We start from the raw sequence: 21,821 nt of genomic DNA, 5'->3' as shown, positions 1-21,821 counted from the left end.
TCTATCTGACACTTAACCATCTTGTTATATTTTGTAATTTGTATTGACATTACACAATACATTTGATGTAGTTCAGTGACAGACTCAGGTAGTTGCTGACAATTATTTAATGTTATTGTGGCTTGCTGTGATTTCCTTTGTCTGGTACTTTCTGTCAAAGATATATTGTCAAATATCAACTTTATATACTGTACTGTATATAATAAGATTAGCTTAATCATCGTACAACGTTTTCATGCAACACTCAATTTTCTTCAAAACCACGTCATATAGCATACATTTATATATATATTTTTTTTCATCTTCATTAGGGGAATACATTCGCTTCCCGGGTCCTCCCTGTGTGGAGTTTGCATGTTCTCCCCGTGTCTGCATGGTTTTCCTCCGGGCACTCCGGTTTCCTCCCACAGTCCAAAGACATGCAGGTTAGGTGCATTGGTGATTCTAAATTGTCCCTAGTGTGTGCTTGGTGTGTGTGTGTGTGTGTGTGTGTGTGTGTGCCCTGCGGTGGGCTGGCGCCCTGCCAGGGGGATTATTTCCTGCCTTGCGCCCTGTGTTGGCTGGGATTGGCTCCAGCAGACCACTGTGACCCTGTAGTTAGGATATAGCGGGTTGGATAATGGATGGATGGATAGGAGAATACAACAATGATACTCTCGTGTCAATAATGCAAACAATTTAACGTGCATATGTCAAACAAAATATATTGTCACATCCGCTCCTCTACGAACAGTAGTTCAGTTGTGTAGGGCTCTTTAAACACTCCGATTAGGTGGTTCAATGGTATTTAAGTTGTTTCCCAGTGAAGACACCAGGGATTCGCGTCCTTGGTTCTCCCCTTGTAGAATGTTTTTTTTCCTCTCTCTCCTTCTCGCTCTTCTTTTCCTCCATTTAACAAAAAAATTCCACCGTGGACCGACAGCAAGCGAAGCGAGGGGGGCACACACCCTTAGTTATCTTTTGTATTATATGTAAAGAGTTTCACTGCGGGCGGCACGGTGGCGCAGTGGGTAGCGCTGCTGCCTCGCAGTTGGGAGATCTGGGGACCTGGGTTCTCTTCTCAGGTCCTCCCTGCGTGGAGTTTGCATGTTCTCCCCGTGTCTGTGTGGGTTTCCTCCGGGCGCTCCGGTTTCCTCCCACAGTCCAAAGACATGCAGGTTAGGTGGATTGGCGATTCTAAATTGGCCCTAGTGTGTGCTTGGTGTGTGTGTGTCCTGCGATGGGTTGGCACCCTGCCTGGGATTGGTTCCTGCCTTGTGCCCTGTGTTGGCTGGGATTGGTTCCAGCAGACCCCCCGTGACCCTGTGTTCGGATTCAGCAGGTTAGAAAATGGATGGATGGAGTTTCACTGCAAAAATGATTAGATTGCATATTTGAGTTTGGAGACACTGGTGTCATACTGAATTTGCATTGTAGAAACAGGGTGTTGTACCATATTAGCCATTATGGATGTTGTGAGAAGTCAAGCAAAATGACACCTTTTATTGGCTAATCAAAAATTTTACAATATGCAAGCTTTCGATGTAACTCAGGCCCCTTCTTCAGGCAAGATGTAATCATCTTCATCAACTTCTCACTACATTCATAATGACTAACACGGTACAACACCTTAGTACTACAGCCATACAAGACACCAAAATGTACCGCTACTACAGGATTCCATCTTGCCCGAAGAAGGGGCCTGAGTGGCCTCAAAAGCTTCCATATTGTAATCTCTTTAGTTAGCCAATAAAAAGTGTCATTTTGCTTGACTTCTCACTACATTGTAGAAACACATAAACTACTGTCCCGCATGCTTAGATGTGTCTTTTCATTTTTGATCGCTATACGGCCCTTCCCTCATAGGACAATTTGCCATAAACAGTTTCGGCCAATCAGTGCCTTCCAAACATGCATCAGGACAGAGAGAGCCTTCATTGTTAGTGGTGCGGCATCTTCGTGTACTATTACTATTATAACTGAACATGCACATAGAGGAAATGTGTATCTTATTTTATGTGTATGACAGGAAGGACAGTAAAGCCTTGAATGAAACTGAGTGTTGATGCTTTGAGTAACAAGACAGGTAAGGAGCAGGGAACGTTAAATATGACAGTGACTGCGGGGGATTGTGGAACTGGAAGATGGTTTAAGAATACAGAAACGACAAAAGCTTAGTCTTGCAATAATTCTATTTACATCAATGATTTACTCTATTGTGCTAAAGTTCGGAAGATTACTTATTTACCCCACACATGTCGCTTCGAAAGCTCGAAATGGCGTCGACATCACTATCTCCAAACTCCTGCGCCCTCCTTCCTATGCCCGATTAAACGCACTTCCTCAGCTGAGCTGGCAACGAGTCCGCTTTACCGCACTTCCTTATCTTGCTGATCCCAAACCAGTGGCAGCAAGTAGGCGACTCCAAAAGCAATGGACCCACGGCAACTGACACAACTCCCCGACGGGCCTTCTAGGAGAGAAGCCCACAACGCTGTCCATAGTTCTCCATCGGTGGGTTACCCTTTGGCTGGTGACATCATCCTACACCCCCTCATGGGCACCTGAAAGGATAAAGGTATGGGCCAGTTCTCTAATCTTGATTTCTAATACTGAGGGCTAACAGGGCACCGTTCATTATAATCAGCAGGACACCCCCGGGAGAAACTACACTGTCCCACAGAAAGTTAGTGAGGGCACAAAGAAAACTAAACTGTTCTGAAGGGAGTTACATCTTCACATCACCTAATGCTTTTGTTTTTTAATTTTTTAAATTTTAAATTAACGGTAGTATTGTAGTTTCATATGGACTAAGGAGCAGAAAGCCTAAAATGTCAATACTTTTATGTTTGAAATGAAACAGTTACATGAGTTAAGCTCAGAAGAAAAAAAAGGTTACATTTGGGTCAAAAAAGGAAAAAAGAAAACAGTTTATAGAGAGTGTGGCAGGCGGCTGGGTGCTGAGCCCATCTGGGACACCTAGAAGAACCGAGAGAGGGACTATGCCTCCCCCGGACCACGAGAGGGCAGCCACCTTGGTTTGTTTGGGGCCCACAGGAATTGAGCATGGAAGCTCAACCATATAGGGGCCCGTGGCCACCGCCAGGGGGCGCCCGGATGAGTAAGGAGCCCTGGACGTTAGCACTTCTGCCACACCCGGAGGTGCCGGTGGAAGAAATACCAGGGACACCTGGAGTGCTTCCAGGTGCTCATGTGGCACTTCTGTCACACCAGGAAGTGCCGCAGGAAGCTCAACAGGAGGCACCTAGAGCACATCCAGGTGGAAATAAAAGGGGTCGCCTATCTCCAGTCATCAGCCGAAGTCGGGAGGAAGAGGACAAAGCTCTGGAAGGAAGATGGAGGTGGCAAAGGACCATTGGAAGGCCCAGGAAAGAAGGGTGATTGGTGCAGGGGCACTGTGTGTTGTGCGGGACTTTGGACTTGTAAATAGTGTAAATAAAAGGGTGTGTTGGACTTATTGGTGTCTGCCTGTCTGTGTCCGGGCTGAACTTCCACAAGAGGGTTTCCTTGTTGGGTTTATGCTTTGATCACCTGAAGCGTAGGTCTGCTATACACTCAGGCCATTTCTGTATTCATCTTTTAAAGAAACATTCAACCTAAAAAATAATCTGTTATTCACTGTGCGCTGTATGCAGTGATGGCCAAGATGAAAAAAGTAAATCTCAAGTTTCCTAGAAAACAGAGATAACAAAATTCATGAAACAGTGGTCTGGAATGAGGACCCCCTTGAATTACAGCAATCAATTTCAAAACGCAGATATCACATATTTGGGTTTTAAAAATGTGGACGGGAAGCTTTGGAGTACGTCTGGTTAATGAGCACTTGACGTCTGCCTTTAAAGGGATTAAAAGTCCATTTAAGCTTTAGTTTTCATTATACTTCTTAGGAAAGCAAACTGAGTTGCTGGGCTGCTTTTCAATTATATAATGGAAAATGAAGTTTTATCCATATAAATAAATTTATAAACACTGAATCATTGTAAATTAACAGCAGTGCTTAGACCAGAACAGCCAGCAGTTTGACCACTTGTGATAACTCAAAGTGTATCTCAGTAAACATTTTACTTCTAGTTATTCAAAGTGTGAATACTGTACATCTTTAGGACACCCCCCTGTGTGTTTGTGTGTATTTTCATGGTGTGTACAGCCCTGTCTTAAATAATAAAGGTTGAACATTTTGATTGCACTGTGATGGCGGCCGTGAGTCTCTGTTTTCAGAGGTGCTGTAGGAGTGTGCATTGTGGTCACAGTGTTGTTTGTTCCTCTTGTCGTGGCGCATGGAGCACATCACAATTTTTCAGTACAATCCCTTGATCTGCAACTTCTGGGGTATTCAACCTGTGAACTGCTCTCCCACACCCTCTCAGCTGTAGTTCTAGTAGCCCTTTTTTTGCAAGGTCTCACAAACATTCTGCCAATTTTGTGGAGGAGTTCTCTTCCTAAGCAGTAGTTTTGTGCTTTGTAAAGTGAATAATAATAATAATTAATTATATTGATATAGTGCTTGCATGTAGGCACACAGAGGACACCTGGCGGGCTCTATCGAAGTCAGTGATACCATTCTGGGACAGGAGGGGGTGCTGACGCTAACAACATCGCCTTTCTCACTCACAAGACGCACACAGCAGAGGACTCATAACCCAACCCAACCTGTGCCCGGACCACTTTGGATGCTGAGGTATTTATTCAAACCTAAAACCAGAAGAAGGTCGTTATTTGGACCAGGGGCTTCCCACATGATGGAGCTCTGAGCAATTAAAGACATTCGAGATTTTTGCCCTATGCTATACATGTGCAGACCATTTGTTTTTGCCAAACACTTTTGTTCATTAGATGAGTATCTCCAGGAAGGTGCCCCAACCTTTATTTTGGCATCCATCTTGTCTGTGTACCACCACTACTACTTTTCTTATTACTCCTTGTGCTTTACTTAGAAAGGAGGAAACCACTTCACCACCACCACCAATGTGCAGCATCCAGCAAGATCATGTGATGGCAGCCATTCTTGTACCAGTCACCACAGAGCAATAAAGAAAGACAGAGGAAGAGTAAGAGAAAAGAGGAAGGAACTGAGCAATATTGGTTTGGTGATTTGTGCACTGTGTGCTAAAAAGGGATGAAAAATAAAAGCGTGTGCTTGGACTTGTGTCTTTGTTCCTGTCTGTGTCAAGTTTGGGCCCTGCTTTACCATTATATATATATATCTATATATATATATATATATCTATATCTATCTATATATATATATATATATATATATATATATATATATATATATATATATATATATCTATATCTATATCTATATCTATATATATATATATATATATATATATATATAGTGATCCCTTGCTATATCGCGCTTCGCCTTTCGCGGCTTCACTCTATCGCGGACTTTATATGTAAGCATATTTAAATATATATCACGGATTTTTTGCTGGTTCGCGGATTTCTGAGGACAATGGGTCTTTTAATTTCTGGTACATGCTTCCTCAGTTGGTTTGCCCAGTTGATTTCATACAAGGGACGCTATTGGCAGATGGCTAAGAAGCTACCCAACTTACTTTTCTTTCTCTTGCGCTGACTTTCTGTGATCCTGACGTAGGGGGTGTGAGCAGGGGGGCTGTTCGCACACCTAGACGATACGGACGCTCGTCTAAAAATGCTGAAAGATTATCTTCACTTTGCTACCTTCTGTGCAGCTGCTTCCTGAAACGACATGCTGCACAGTGCTTCGCATACTTAAAAGCTCAAAGGGCACGTATTGATTTTTGACTTTGTTTTTCTCTGTCTCTGTCTGTCTCTCTCTTTCTCTGCTCCTGACGGAGGGGGTGTGAGCTGCCGCCTTCAACAGCTTTGTACCGCATACTTAAAATTTTACTTTGTTCGCATACTTAAAAGCCAAACAGCCCTATTGATTTTGTCTGTTTCTGACATGCTCTGCTCCTGACGCGCACTCCTTTGAAGAGAAGATATGTTTGCATTCTTTTAATTGTGAGACAGAACTGTCATCTCTGTCTTGTCATGGAGCACAGTTTAAACTTTTGAAAAAGAGACAAATGTTTGTCTGCAGTGTTTGAATAGCATTCCTGTCTCTCTACAACCTCCTGTGCTTCTGCACAAATCTGTGACCCAAGCATGACAATATAAAAATAACTATATAAACATATGGTTTCTACTTCGCGGATTTTTTTTATTTCGCGGGTGGCTCTGGAACGCAACCCCCGCGATGGAGGAGGGATTACTGTATATATATATAATATATATATATATATATATATATATATATATGACTCAGACTATGAATCTAATGAATAAATATATATATATGTACATATATTTACCATGTGGTGTACAGTCATAAAGCTCCTCTGCCCCGACCTCTTTACTGTCAAACTTGTTGTGTTCATTTTCCCTTTTTAAGAAACTCCTGTGCCTTTCCCAGGATTGCCTGCCATGCAATACCAGGTTGTGCTTCACATATTGTAGGTTCAAAAAAGTGATTGAAAGAGGAAGTGCGAGTGTCAGACACACAAGGAGAAGTAAAGGCATAGGATCTGTGCTCCTTATCCTGAATTGTGCAACTTTACTTAACACCACAAAACAAAGAGGGAGGGAATGTGGTAAATGAACTAGTAGCACACAGAGGGACAATACAGAACAATCAATCCATAAATAAATCATATACGCTTGGCTACAATGTGAAAAGTCCAAATGACAATAAACAACTTGGCCTTCCACAGGACTGAAGCAGCCTAATGGACCAACAATGCAGGACAGCAGCTGATGAACAAGCGAACACTCAACCATGTAGCGCCCTGCTTTACTGGTCTACCCGACATGTACCTCAGCTTTCAAGACAGTCACTTGGTGGAGTTAAGGAGGAACATCAGCGTCCACACTGAAGAGTGATAGGAGCAGCAGTCTGCATCAAGTGAGTGGGATACAACAATTGTGTCTCCACTTACTGTCCATCTTAACCCTTCTTTCATTATAAACATCCAATAAAAGAACAAAACAAAGGCTATCATTGTAGAAACCCTTATGGATTTTGCTCATTTTAAAAGGCACTATAAAAAATAAATTCAATTTGTAAACATGCCATCTGCTTTTCATCAGTTTTCATTTTGTCTTTTAGTACTAGGGTGTTGTACCGTGTTAGCCATTATGAATGTAGAGAAAAGCCAAGCAAAATGACACCTTTTATTGGCTAACTAAAAAGATTACAATATGCAAGCTTTCGAGGCAACTCAGGCCCCTTCTTCAGGCAAGATGTAAAGATGTCTTTTAAAACAATTTAAAAGGATCTCAGTGTAAAAGTGGAGTGGGGCTGACAGACACTGACATGTGTGGTGTGTCATATTGATGGATTCTTGAGTGATCTGTGGGTCATTCATAATAAAATAAAACTAGTTAAATCAAAAGTACTATTACTTTACTAAAGGAGATGCTCTGTCTTACCAATATCTGCTATTTTAATGCAACAAGGGTTGTAAAAGTTGGAGGATTTGGAACCAAAAAAGATTGGGGCACTTGCATGGAGAAATTGCGAGGCATAAAACAAATGTCATCATCACAAAGTATTTTAGGAAACAAGTGCACAGCTTGGACTGGTGACATAGGGGCACACAAAGGACAGGTGAGGACTTCATCTGGATGGCTCTGTCCATGAAACTGCCTTGGTTTGCTCTCCTCTCATCCAATGTCTGCCTGGTCTTACAGGTCCCACCATCGCTCTGCCCCCTCACTCCTTCACATTCTCCAAATTCACTGTGCCTCCTCTCACCAGACAGACTGCAGATGTCCACTGCTATGGAGTTTATTCATGGTCAGCTGGGTCCAACATCAGAGAGTATCCTGGGGCTGCTTAGGTCTTCTACTCCTCGATGTCCCCAGCTGGACTGACCAGTAACAGGACCAGCAGATGTGCTTGTGTTGGTGTTGACCTTCTGGCTTACATGGAATCAGACAGGATCACTCAGTTAATGTGTTCATTAGAGATGGTCAGTGAATATTAAAGCTTGCACTCCTTGTGGATTTGTGTTTTTTTTTTTTTTTTTACATTAGTTTAACTTAATGTTATTAATATGTTAATTAATAATAAACTCTACCAGAACCACTGAGTTTCTCAAGCCAGTAATGTTCTACCTTTGTTAGTGTTTTACCTGAAGGCTCACCTAATCCACTGTGACAGTTACATGTGTGGATATTAATATCTGAATATGTGTAATGGCATTGTTATCTTCTGGTCTTGTTAAACTGTACACACCACACGTTTACAGCATTTCCTCCAATTTAGATTAGCAACCCACACATCGTGATGGCACAGCAGTAACGAGTGATAAAAACACAAGAGTTTAAATAGCCTGATCATGTTACAAGATATCGAAGTATCAGTTCATACTGTATAATAATGACGGCTACGCTTTTACTTGGCCTCGACAAAACAGCACGGTTTTGGATAAATACATTTTATTCACGTTGTCTTCTCAAGTCTCCACTATATTTTCGAGAAACTCTTAGTAAACGAACTTTAAAGGTGACACGGCGGGATTTACTCCCCTCAGAATCCCGCTGACCACCGCCGTTCGTCCAGTGCTGGGCTGCGTACGGGTCAGTGTGCCCAGTGTGACGAGTCCACCCAGAACAGAAGGAGCGCACGGCGATGTCGAAGTGTACAGCACAGTATAACACTTGACAGGCACAACCGCGGAGTCGCAAGGAGAAGGAGCAGACAGGCGGTGTGGTGTGCTGGTGACGGCTTGGGACTGAAAACCCTGAGGCTGTGCATTCAAATGTCTCTGCTGACACTGGGGGACCTTGACAAGTCGTGTCACCTGCCTGAGCTCCAACGGGGTTAATTATATATATATATACATTCAAAGGTGTCGGACAAATAAATGTAGAACAATAAACGGACCGACACATCGGCGGAAAAAATAAATGAATAACGGGCTCTCTTGACCCACTTTAAGGTCTTTTCATAACGAGTCCGCACACCACCAAATTAATAAAGAAAAAAAAATATCTTACCTCGAGTAGCCGATTATTTCAAAGACTGCAGGAGACGCCGATAGATCTCAAAATCGCAAAAATAAAAGCAGAAGTAAGAAAACTTCATAAATCCGTTAGCCAAAGAGCCTGCGACAAATGGAGGACTTGTTTTTCTTCTGGTAAAGATACTTTCGGTTTCATAGGAAGTGTCCGCCCTAAAAATGTAGGAATTCTGAAGTGTCGACACGCTGCAGAGATTCCAGGCTTGTTTCAAATGCGCCCATCACGTGATTCTGAGGCACACTAGCGTCGTGACGTCAGTGACATCTGCGCAGTCAGAAGCTGTTTTGGTCAGCAAGTCCGCAGCCGGGCCTGTTTGCCTCAAAGTGTAAAAGCGGCGGCTCTTCTGCATCTGAAAGGCTCTAACGTGAGTTAGACTCTAGCGGTTCACGTACATGGCTAGTACATAGGGTACGGTCAAAGCCAAGAGAAGACTAAAAAATGAAAACAGTAATGTAGTAGACTTGTCTGTAAATTACTTTATGAAAGATTAACATGGTTCGGCCACCTCGTTTCTTGGTGTGGAGTTTTGTCCAAATTGAATCTGCAAATAATTGATAGGCATATTTGGCTTAAGGCAACACGTACAGTATTGTAACAATCCAACGTCTATTCTGCCCCATGTCAATCATATCAGAGAGGCTAAGAAACGCTTAGTTTACAAAGCCGGCGTGATCATCACAATAGTAGGCTATATGAGCAAGACACTCCTCATTAAATGTTTTTAGTATTCAGTGATTCCCCGATCTGTATCTGATTATGCTACATAACTAATTACAACTGTCTTTAAAACAGAATTAGTGCCATCGACAGCGTCTTCCAATTTTAGGAAAGTCTCGGGATTTCTGCGTTAATGAGACAAAAAAGTTGTAAAGAAACTTTGTGAATTCATCCAGAGGAGGACATAAAGATCACTCGAGTACTGATAAGAATGAACAGCTGGATAAGCACATCTGGAGCCAAACTTTCAAATTAAGCACCTGACTTTGTCAGCAACATCCGACCCTTGTGAAGGCATCTTGTCAAAGGGTTTCGGGGGAATCAATGATACCGACAATGTACGCCTTCAGAAATGGAATAAATCGTCTGTATACTGAAGCATTTCATTGACAAACGTAAAAATACAAAGTACAAAATTTCAGACAAACGATGAGTTCTGTTAATTATAAACAACGCACCACAACTACCTTGTATGTGTTGTTACTTTTTTATTTATTCTCACTAATCCGGGAAACGAATATCGGTAATATGGTTATAATAATTCATATTAAATTAAAATAAAACAATGCCAAATATAAATGAAAAAACAATCTGAGACATATTTGCCTTTAGGAAATATAAAATAAGCGTGTGCGCTGTCATTTAGGACAGAATGCACTGTTAACGTCACGCACTCTCTACTGACGTGATGTCACGAAAAAAAAGAAACAGCCCAGTCCATGCAAACTCATATCCTCCTTGATTTCTGATCTTATGATTAATTGTCAATATCAAATCAATAAAGTCATTTTAAGAAGATGACAAGTCTGCTACAGTCAGTTGTGTGTGCAAAACAGAATTTCAATGAGGTGGGACTCGTCAGTTGTAACGAATAATATGTGACACTGAGAAATTATAATTCATAATAACGGAAACAAGTGAAAACTACGACTTCCTAAAACAGACACTGTAAACGTAGATACTGTATTTCAATAAATAATTTAGGAGGCTTGTGTGTGCATTTCAATATCGATTTAAGAACTACGTAGGCTACCTGTTGTAACGGTACCTCAAGCGGCACTTAACAGTAAATAGTCTAACAGGACAATGACTGACTGAAACGAAGATGTGCTCCGCTATAATAAAGGGTCACACTGTCCTGCTGCGTGTTTGGAAAGCGCTGATTGGTTGAAACTGTTTATAGCGAATTTTCGTAAAAAGGAAATGCCTTACACTGTAAAAAATAACGCGTTAAAAGTACTTAAAAAAATAAGGCAACAAATTACAAGCAATATTTTTGAGTAGATTTAATGTACTGCACTTTTGAGTAAACTTAATTTATTAATTTACTCAAATTTACCTAAAATAAATGAGTTTGATTAAATATAAGTAGTAGCAAAAATGATTTATTTTGCTCCGATTTTCCTTAGAATTACAGTACTACAAAAAAAATGAGTAATAGTGCAACGCTGGACAGCAATGACTGTATAACAAATACATGCTAAAATTCCATATATCTTTATTTATTTGAACATAGACAGATAGTCACAACAACGGAGTCTTGTCTGCTAATAGAAGAGGGTTAAGACGCCATCTGTGAGGTGAGTATGAGGGGCTTAATGATTTTAGCTCCAAGACTAGAGGGGCATGGTCAGAGATGACAATTGTGTCATATTTGCATGATTTAATTGTAGGCAGGAAATTATTATCTATAAAGAAATAATCAATTCTTGAGTAGCTATGATGCACTGGTGAGTAGAACGAATATGTTCTTGAGTTTGAGTTGAGAAACCTCCAGGGGTCTGACAAGTTGTGGTCAGTTAAAAACTGTGTAATTGTCTTTGCAGTATTAGATGTCGTCCCCCCTGTGACAGGAGTCGTATCTAAGAGTGGATTTAAAACACAATTAAAGTCCCCAGCCATTATAATTTTATGAGTGTTCACACTAGGAATGGATGCAAATAGATTTTGCATGAATTCCTTATCATTGACTTTGGGGGGAAAAACATTTATCAAAATCATTTTACTGTTATATAAGTTGCCCATGACCATCACATATCTCCCTTCAGGGTCCGATACTACATCTGATGCTACAAATGGGAATGTTCTGTGTATGAGAATTCCCACCCCTCTAGTTTTCTTTATAAAGCTAGAATGGAACATTTGGCCAGTCCAGTCTTTTTGTAGTCTAAACTGATCCTTGCTTAGTAAGTGGGTCTCCTGTAAAAATACTATTTTAGCATTTAAGCCTGTTAGGTGAGAGCATACTTTCTTTCTCTTTAATTCGTGATTCAGGCCTTTAACATTCCAGCTCACAAATTTAACTGTCCCATCATGGAGACATTGATTCTGAGTTTTTAATGTCATTTTATAGTCTTAACTGGTAGTGAGGCAGTTTTAATTTTAATTTCAAATTTCCCCACAAGTTATTGCCATACAGCCTATTGTTACGTTGATATTTATAGTTATAAGGATTAGAAGAATAGATTTGATATAACCTGCTCTCCTTCTCTCCCCCCTTTACCCCCCCCCCCCCCCATTTTGCCTCCTCGCATGAGACTAGATCCCACTTCGCAATATCCCTGTCCTCTGACATACGAAGAGACAGAGCACGTCCAAAACAAAACAAGCACCACCCCACCCCAACCCAGCAGCGGCTTTTGAAGAATTAAAATAAAGTAGAGATATCTATTGCAGCTAAAGTCTAAATACTATCTGCCAAAAATATAATCATTAACAGTCTTTAAGCTTAAAATATAATCTTCAGCAATTTTAAGATATTAAGATAATAAAATAATGAACCCTGGGAATGATTTTAAAAAGTGGTCTAGGATAAACATAGTAGATCCTAATGCAATAGTAGAAATAGCAATTAACCAAGGGTATGATGTTAAACAGTCTACTTTGGGGCAGTAAAAAAAAAACCCTACTTTAATTACTTCCACACTTCCACACACTCACGTCTATAGCTGTAATTAAAACATAAACATATAGTGTCTCTTTTCTGTTCCGTTCAAATCTTCCAGGAGGACACTGTGAGGTTCCTGGGCCAGCTGAGAAATATAATCTATCCAGCATGTCCTGGGTTTGCCCTAAGGTGTCCTCCTGGTTGGGCATGCCTGAAAGAGCTTCCCAAAGAGGTGACCAGGAGGTGTCCTAATCAGATACCCGAACCATCACAAACTGCTCTTTTGAATGTGGAGGAGCAGCAGTTCTACTATGAGATCCTCCTAAATGTCTCCACCCTCTCTCTATAGGTGAGGCCAGACACTGCAACAGAAAATCATTTCTGCCATTTGTATCCACAGTTCAGTTCTTTCATTCACTCTGTAAAGCTTGTGACCAAAGATAAAGACAGGAATGTAGATCCACCGGTTTCCTGAGAGCTCTGCTTTTCACATCTCTCTTCAATATGACTCACCAGTACAACATTAACATAACTGCAGACACCACTCTGATCCACCGATCAATCTCCTGCTTCCTTCTTCCCTCACTTGTGAACAAGACCCTGAGATACTTAAACTCCTCCACTTGAAGAAGCACCTAATCCCCAAACTGGATACGGCACTCCACCCTGTTCCAGCTGAGAATCATGATCTCAGACTTGGAGGTGCTGATCCTCATCCTGACCACTTCACACTTGACTGCAATCAACTCCAGTGAACACCTGAGGTCACAGCATGATGAAGCCAGAAGGACCACATCATCTTTAAAAAACAGAGATGTGATCCTGAGGTCATTGAACTGGACACCATTCTCTTCTTGTCTGAACCTAAAAATTCTGCCCATAAAAATTAGGAACTATCTTCAGTGACAAATGGCAGCCCTGGGGGAGGCACACACACCAGGATTGAGTCAGATTTACTGCCGGAAATGCAGACCAAGGTTTCACTTCAATTGCACAAGGACAGAGTAGCCCACAACAATGTGTCTGGTACCCCATACTGTCAAGGCACCCCCAAAGGGCTATAGTGGGGTGTTGTGATGATCATTCTTCAGAAATGGAAAAGTCACGTTTGTTTAAACTGAAACCTTTGCCACTTCAAAGTGGACGTATTTGGTAAGTTTTGGGGATTTGTTTTTACTTTTGGGCACCAGTACTCTTCACCTCCATTATAAAAGGCAAAAACAGGTTATGTATTTATTCAGGTTTATTAAATATACTTCACTTTTGAGTGCAATTTCATGCAGCAAACTAAGATACACAATGATTGTGAAGAAATAAATTTGACTTGAAAAATATTGAAATGATCCTTTTAAGGTGAATAACATCCTAGTTTGTCCTACAGTCATCTTCATCATGACCATCAATGACTTTCTTAACCCAACCCCATTAGACCTTTGGCAACTGCCTTCTGTAGTGTATGGGGGGATTCAGGACAGCTGAACTGGTGGGTCTTTTCAACTATTCCTACTCTAAACATTTCCTCCAAACCAAAGAGTTCACCTTCTGTTGACCTTTTATTACTTATTTTGAAGTACATGCAAGACCCACTGAACATTTTTGTGACAATGACAATTGGATTCACTCCCAGTTTGGCCAAGAGCTTACCCATCTGCTCAGGGTGGTCTCCTGCTTCAGTGCTGGGATGGTAACAGAGCTGAAGAGACTGCTGTATGTCTGTCAGTTATTACTCTTCTCTTCTCTCTGGTAGTTCAGTTAAAGGAGACCCACTGGGTCTTCAGTCCTGCTGAGGGTGTCAGGTATCAGAGATGACATCTTACTCTACAAGGTGCTCTGAACTGCCGGACATTTATAATTCTGTTGACAATGGTAGACAGTTTTGAGCACTTGCCTTGTGCTTATTTCTGACCATAACCCACTGGCTGTCTGGACTGGATTCTCCTCCATCACCACTTTAGTGCACAGTGTCTTTCTGGAGGTTCATCCAGGCGAGTCCCTCCACTTCTCTACTTCAACACGGGTATGCAGCCTCTATAACTCTGTAAGTCATTTCCATACTATACATGTAGCTTTCTGACAACTGTTTCAAGTATATGGGATTACCTCTGTGGTCCACAAACCTTTTCACACATATACACACATATTTTGCACAGGACATTGCAGGTGAATGAAAAAATACACAACTCAAATACATTTAGCACAGTTTCTCATTTCCAAAGTATTGCAAGTGACATGTGCCACATTCTGAAAGCCAATAATGTGATGCCTGGTGTCTTAGTATGGCAAGTTCTGCAGTAATCTTAGTCCTTTCTTTTCTTTTCTCCATTCTCTGCTGGTGTGATAAGCACAAGACAAGCATCTCCTTCCTTCTTTACTTGCAGTCTCATTGTATGCCTTTTACATGTAGATGAGAGCTCATTGATTGTCAGCTCTCGCTAATACACAGAAGAGTCCGGGCCTACAACAGGGTGAACCTCAGAGCAGTCTGACTGAGTCACTGCGGATGTCAAACTGCATGACTTCCATCATGAGAGGGTCTTGTAACTGTCCCTGACTTGCTAAGGGTATGCAAATGAAGGCTTTCAGAATTTAAATTACAAACCTTTAGTTCAGCTGCTTTACATTTTTGAGAGTGAGGTTAGCTTACTTCATATGTCATATCTTTAATATCTAATGTCAGACATTACACTTGACTGAAATTGGGTCCACCACACTCACTGGTCAGCCCACTCATAGATAGATAGATAGATAGATAGATAGATAGATAGATAGATAGATAGATAGATAGATAGATAGATAGATAGATAGATAGATAGATAGATAGATAGATACTTTATTAATCCCAATGGGAAATTCACATTCTTCAGCAGCAGCATACTGATACAATAAATAATATTAAATTAAAGAATGATAATAATACAGGTGAAAAAAACAGACAATAACTATGTATAATGTTAAATATTAACATTAATATTAATTAATTAATTATTAATATTAATATTAATATTAATATCCTGGTGGAATTAAAGAGTCGCATAGTTTGGGGGAGGAACGATCTCCTCAATCTGTCTGTGGAGCAGGACAGTGACAACAGTCTGTCGCTGAAGCTGCTCTTCTGTCTGGAGATGACATTATTTAGTGGATGCAGTGGATTCTCCATAATTGATAGGAGCCTGCTGAGCGCCCTTCGCTCTGCCACAGATGTTAAACTGTCCAGCTCCATGCCAACAATAGAGCCTGCCTTCCTCACCAGTTTGTCCAGGCGTGAGGCGTCTTTCCTCTTAATGCTGCCTCCCCAGCACACCACTCATAGCTGTTTATCAGCAGGTGTGCATTTGTATTTATTATTTTGTGTTTATTTCCCATCCAGCCATGGCTGTAACTGTAGCCTACTCTTAGCAGTTTCATGATAAACACTCCAATTCACTTTATATATTTTTTATATGATGCTCTGTATAAACATCTTCAAAATGACCTGTTATAACCCAAAGATCAGTAAACAATACTTTAAAGTCATTACAGTGCAGCATTTCTTGTAGTATGTTCAGTTGCTTCATTTGTAAACTAGAGAGATGGACAGGTAACGCAATAAAGAAACAGAGGAGGTGAAAAGAAAACTGAAAGAGAGTGCTTTAAAATGTCTGAGCAATCCTGCCTGATGTGCCATGCTCTTTTTATGTGGATTACCTGTAGAAAGAGGCAGCACAAAGCCACCCCCCCAACTGCAGACCCTCTTTGATGGCGTCACGCTGCGTATTTTTAAAGGTCACTCTTGTTTGAAAGCTGTGGTGCTTCATGTGTGTCTTTTAAGGAGCGATGCAGAAGCACCAAGAGCAGAAAAGTATAAGAGTGATAATAAAAGAGTACACTAATATGACATGAACTTACTGTTAATAGCACATATGGAACATTTAAACAACATTCAACTATGGAGTCACATTCAACTACGTAAAGTCACAAACATTAAAGCACAAACAGCAAGAATCCAACACAATGAGTAATAGAAGCTGACAGTCCACACACTCCATCCATCCATCCATTGTCCACCGCTTATCCGAAGTCGGGTCGCGGGGGCAGTAGGTTAAGCAGGAAAGCCCAGACCTCCCTCTCCCTGGCCACTTCCTCCAGCTCCTTTGGGGGGACCCCGAGGTGTTCCCAGGCCAGCCAGGAGGTATAATCCCTCTAGCGTGTCCTGGGTGTGCCCCGTGGCCTTCTCCTAGTGGGGCATGCCTGGAACACCCCCCTAGAGAGGCATCCAGGGAGCATCCTGACCAGATGCCCAAACCACCTCAACTGACTCCTCTCAATGCGGAGGAGCAGCGACTCTACTCCGAGTCTCTCCCAGATAACTGAACTCCTCACCCTATCTCTAAGGGAAAGTCCAGCCACCCTGTGGATAAAACTCATTTCGGCCACTTGTATCCATGATCTTGCTCTTTCGGTCACTACCCAAAGCTTGTGACCATAGGTGAGGGTATTAACATAGATCAACTGTTAAATCAATAGCCTCGCCTTTTGGCTCAGCTCTCTCTTCACCATGACAGACCATTGCAGAGCCCGCATTACTGCAGATGCCACACCAATCCGTCTGTCAACCTCCCACTCCTTCTTTCCTCACTCGTGAACAAGACCCCGAGATACTTGAACTCCTCCACTTGAGGCAGTAATGTGTTCCCAACCCGGATGGAGCATTCCACCCTTTTTCGGCTGAGGACCATGGGACCATGAGAGGTGCTGTCTCTCATCCCTGCCACTTCACACTCTGCTGCAAACCGCTCCACTGAGAGCTGGAGGTCACTGTCCGATGAAGCCAACAGAGCCACATCATCCACACTCAACATTCACAAAGCAAATAATATGTTAAAAATAATAATAATAACACACACAAGGAATTTGGTATTGTGCATAAAGTGTGTTTTTTTCAAACTGTGTGGGATGAAGATTTTGAAATTCAAGGAGAAAGTCACCAAGATTTTCTCACCAGACAGAGCATTGATATCTTCATCAGATCTTCCTTTCCTGGAGATCATTGACACAAACTTCTCACACAAGTCGTCTTCACTCATCTTTAGGTTTTTTTGTTTAAATGACCATTTGTTCCTTCTAAAGGCTCCTTTCACCAAAGTTCAAGTGAGCTCTCAGCATGCTAGGATTGTGGAAACAAAACAGAGAGGACATTAAAATTAAAATAATGACTAGAGCTGAGTAATGAGATGGCAGACGTACGTGTGCTACTCATTTGAACACTTAAAGGACATGATCTCCATGTGAAGGTCCACAAACATCTGAACTTTTAGAAACCTAACAAGGGACACAGTAGTTGAACTCCAGTTGTGAACCTCGAGTAAGAAAGCAAAAAACATTTTTGTGACATGTCAACTCAATGACTGTGTCCTCCCTGATCAGTCTGGAGCCTCTTAGGGTTCTCCAGTGGATGTTGGAGCCTGCTGGGGTGAAGTCACAGGAGGTTGTCCTCACGTTGTATGACAGTCATAACACCTTTGATGGAAACAGAGCTGCTGCAACTACACAGAGAAGCTTCACTTTCACTGTCAATCACAATAAATAGTGAATCTACATCATAAAATCAGATAGATTACTTTTTTCTTTAATTGGTATTTCATTACCTTATTAATAATTTCTCTTCAAAAACAATAATATGGTCTTATTTTTGACTTCCTCCAACATGTTCCTTCCTTGAGACATTCATAGATGTTCAACACAATGTGCTGTGAGGACTCGGCTATTGATAAAATATTCATCTTTTGGCAATGATGAACCAGATTATTTTCCCTTCTGCACCTAGCAGTGAGATTTCTCGGAAGTTGTCAATCCTGTGTGAGAGATGGCCGGCAGTTTATCCCGGTCAGCACCCCCAGGCCGCTAGACGGGGTCCTCCCTGCAACATGGAGGTGCCCTGGATTCCCACAGGGCATCATGGGAGATGGAGTTCTACTTCACAACCCTGCTGAGTGCCGTGGGTGCCATCGGGTGACGCTGCAGGGAGACACAGGGATTTCTAATTTCCCTATAGCCCGGAAGTACTCCCTAGTCACAGGGATGGAAGAACTGAAGTACTTCCGGGCTGAAGAAAAATAACAGTTTTTCATCTGACCCAGGAAGTGCTATGGAATCACATGGACTGAAAAACAGAAACACTTTCGGGTCACAAACTATATAAAGGACTATGGGAAACCCGGCAAGCTGAGCCAGAGTTGGGAGGAAGTGTGACGGAGCTGCTGGGTGGAGTGGAGGATTGATTTATTGTGATTATTGATTATTGAATTGTGTATTGTGGAGGTGCTTTGTGCACATTAGTGAAATAATTTAAAATATTACTGGGACTTTCACCTGGGGCCTTATGTATAACGCTGTGCGTAGAACTCACACTATAACATGGTGTAAGCACAAAAGCGGGAATGTGCGTACGCACATAAAAATCTAGATGCAGGAATCTGCACGTACGCAAACTTTCACGTTCTTCCACTACATAAATCCCGATCAGCGTGAAAAGTAACGCATGTGCACGTGCCTTCTGTCCCGCCCCAACTCCTCCCAGAATTATGCCTCCTGGATAGTCCTGGTGCAGATCCTGCTCAAGCTTTTTCCACTACTGCCCTTACTTCCATACTAACCCTGACATTCTCTGCTGTTCTTTTTTCCGGTTTTCTGTGGTGGTGATCTGCGCCATCATCACCTGATCAAAGCACCTTGAAGTTCCCTACATTGATGGATTAAAGGCCAAATGTCCACATTACCATCGTCGTCTAATTCTTCTACGTGAAACCTGAAAACCATGAGGACTGATTTAGATCATTGATGTTAGGCAGAATGCCTAGTGGGGGCTGGGTGGTCTTGTGGCCTCTGAACCCCTGCAGATTCTTTTCTTTTTCTCCAGCTCTCTGTAATTTTTTTTTTGTTTGTTTTTTCTGTCCTCCTGGCCATCACACCTTACTTTTGCTTTACCCTTTATGGTGGAAAAATACAACTACATCTCAATGTCTTTCCTCCTCCTCTGCAAGGCTGATGATGTTCCTTCAAGGGAAAACAAAAAAGTTCACTGATGGCAGACGTGGAGCACATAACCCACATTTCCCATTGTCAAAGGGGTCAAGGTGCATATCCGGCACCCAATGCATGTTCCATAAGCACACCTTAGATTTTCTCAACCTGAAGAAGTTCAAAAAGAAGTTGGTCCTTGTAATTTTCTGCTACCAGATAAGATGAAACGTCATTCTACCACTTATCCTAGTCAAATGCACTTGTGGCAAAGAAAACTAAAATAGATTTACCACTTCAACCTTCATTGCCATCTATGCCTGACGTTCCTTAAAAGATACAAGATGGGATGTGGCAAGAGTGGAGAGCGAAACTAAAAGAAGATTCAAGGTCTCTTGGTTGAATTTTCAAGAATTAACAAGGTATGAAGATTCTCCAAGGTATAGTGAGTCCAAGAGCAATGAACAAATTCAACCATGCAAAGCACTTGCTATCTCTCAGAAAGCAATCTCTGAATTTATTAGTATGGCTCGTAAGTCAATGGAGGATCAGGACCAGGAGGCCAACCACAGAGAATCTGCTCAGAGGCACTAAAAGAGATACTGATTCTGAAGTCATAGGGGATTTCGAGATTAAGCCATGGTCGAATTTACCTCTAGCAGAAGATCATAAATGGACACAGTTGGATGAAGACGTACATATTATACTGGATAGCACCCTGCAAGAAGATGATACCAAGAAAATTCAGATGGAAATGGCACAGGTGTAGCTGACAGTTTTTAACATGAACTTCAACCAAGTTATCTATACTTGGCCACTGTAAGGGAAGGCCAGCAGCTCAACCTGGCCGGGACACCATGAGAATGGAAGGATGGAGGAAGGCAGCTACTTTTGGACACTACCTTCCCCAAGACACTAGATGGCAGCTCCCCTGGAGTATAGCTGTGCCCCAGACTCCCACAGGGCATCATGGGACTTGGAGTTCACTATCTCAGCCCTGTTAGGTGCTGTGGGTGCTGCCAGGGGGTGCTGTGGAACGACTGAGGGAGTTGTGCTTCCCTTATAGCCTGGAAGTACTAGAAAGTCACAAGGATGGATGCTCCGAAGTACTTCTGGGCTGATTAAAGAACTTTAATTCTCCGTTTGACCCGGAAGAGTTGACAAGTCTCATGGATGGAAGAGCAGAAGCACTTCTGGGTCAAGAACTATATAAAGGACTGCTGAAGACCCAGCAAGTGAGCCAGAGTTAGGTGGAGGTGGACAAATCTTGCCTGGAGGTGTGGAGGAGATATATAAAAGAGAATTGTGATTTTTGTATGTACTTGATTGTGTTATTGTGGCTGTGGTGCCTAGGGAGTACTTTTTTGGGGAAGAAAATAATTAAAGATCTTCTTTGTGCTTTTAACCTGTATCTTGAATGTCTGTTTGTTGGGTTTAAAGAGGCAACACCGACCCTTAGAGTACACACCAGCAATATAGTTGGCACACACTCTGTCTAGTTTAAACATTTCATTGTTGACCTAGAGAAGTGAATGCAACCAACGTGTGATTCTGAGAGAAAGGAGCAATGAGACGAGCACCACAGAACACATAACCATCTTGTGCACTGAATTCATCTCGTCATCAGAAATATAGACACATAACTGTATCAAGAGCATTAAGAGAAGATGACTAACCATAGGTAATCTGAGTTTGCAGGGCATATAATTCACCGTAAAATGGAGAGGCAGAAGCAAACTCACCCAGTGACAGGGCAGTTACAGCAAGAGACTAAATCACCATAAACTCGATGGACAGCATTGCTTTTAATTTTTATCTTTTGTAAGGAACTTAGCAGTATAATTTAAACAACTCTAGATCTGAGAAATCTGAAACATTAGATATGCTAAAAAGTACCATGATGGCAAACAGATCGTTTAAATGTTGTATGCTATTAATTCTTGCTGTTTTCAATGAATCTCTTAACTTATAATGTTTTACCATTTTGTAATCAACATATTAGATTCATTTAAATGACAAGGTAACTAATTAACTGACTATCTAACAACTCCTGTGGGCCCACCACCTATAGGAGGAATAGTGTCAGGATGGAATGTGATGTGGGTAGCAGTCAAAGGCACAGGCCTTGGTGGACCAGAACCTAGACACACAAAATGATTCTTGG

General features: G+C 41.7%; 1 protein-coding gene and 1 long non-coding RNA gene across 46 annotated transcripts in view; one reads left to right on the top strand and one right to left on the bottom strand.

Moving 5' to 3' along the window:
• LOC114644339 (NACHT, LRR and PYD domains-containing protein 3-like) overlaps nucleotides 1-21,821 on the bottom strand; it is a 284,794-nt gene that overhangs the window by 154,929 nt on the left and 108,044 nt on the right. The window contains exon 1 of one of the 45 annotated variants that reach the window (XM_051921995.1): nucleotides 9,034-9,220. The exons of the other annotated variants lie outside the window; for them this stretch is intronic. The gene's annotated coding sequence lies outside the window, so the exon portion shown is untranslated. Of the gene's footprint in view, nucleotides 1-9,033; nucleotides 9,221-21,821 lie in introns of those variants that run through there. 45 annotated transcript variants of the gene reach the window in all.
• Nucleotides 1-21,821, top strand: part of LOC127526439 (uncharacterized) — a 211,621-nt gene that overhangs the window by 134,093 nt on the left and 55,707 nt on the right. The window lies entirely within an intron of this gene.

The sequence above is a fragment of the Erpetoichthys calabaricus genome (assembly GCF_900747795.2).
Source record: "Erpetoichthys calabaricus chromosome 1 unlocalized genomic scaffold, fErpCal1.3 SUPER_1_unloc_7, whole genome shotgun sequence".
Taxonomy (NCBI): domain Eukaryota; kingdom Metazoa; phylum Chordata; class Cladistia; order Polypteriformes; family Polypteridae; genus Erpetoichthys; species Erpetoichthys calabaricus.
This window is presented reverse-complemented; position numbering and strand designations above follow the sequence as displayed.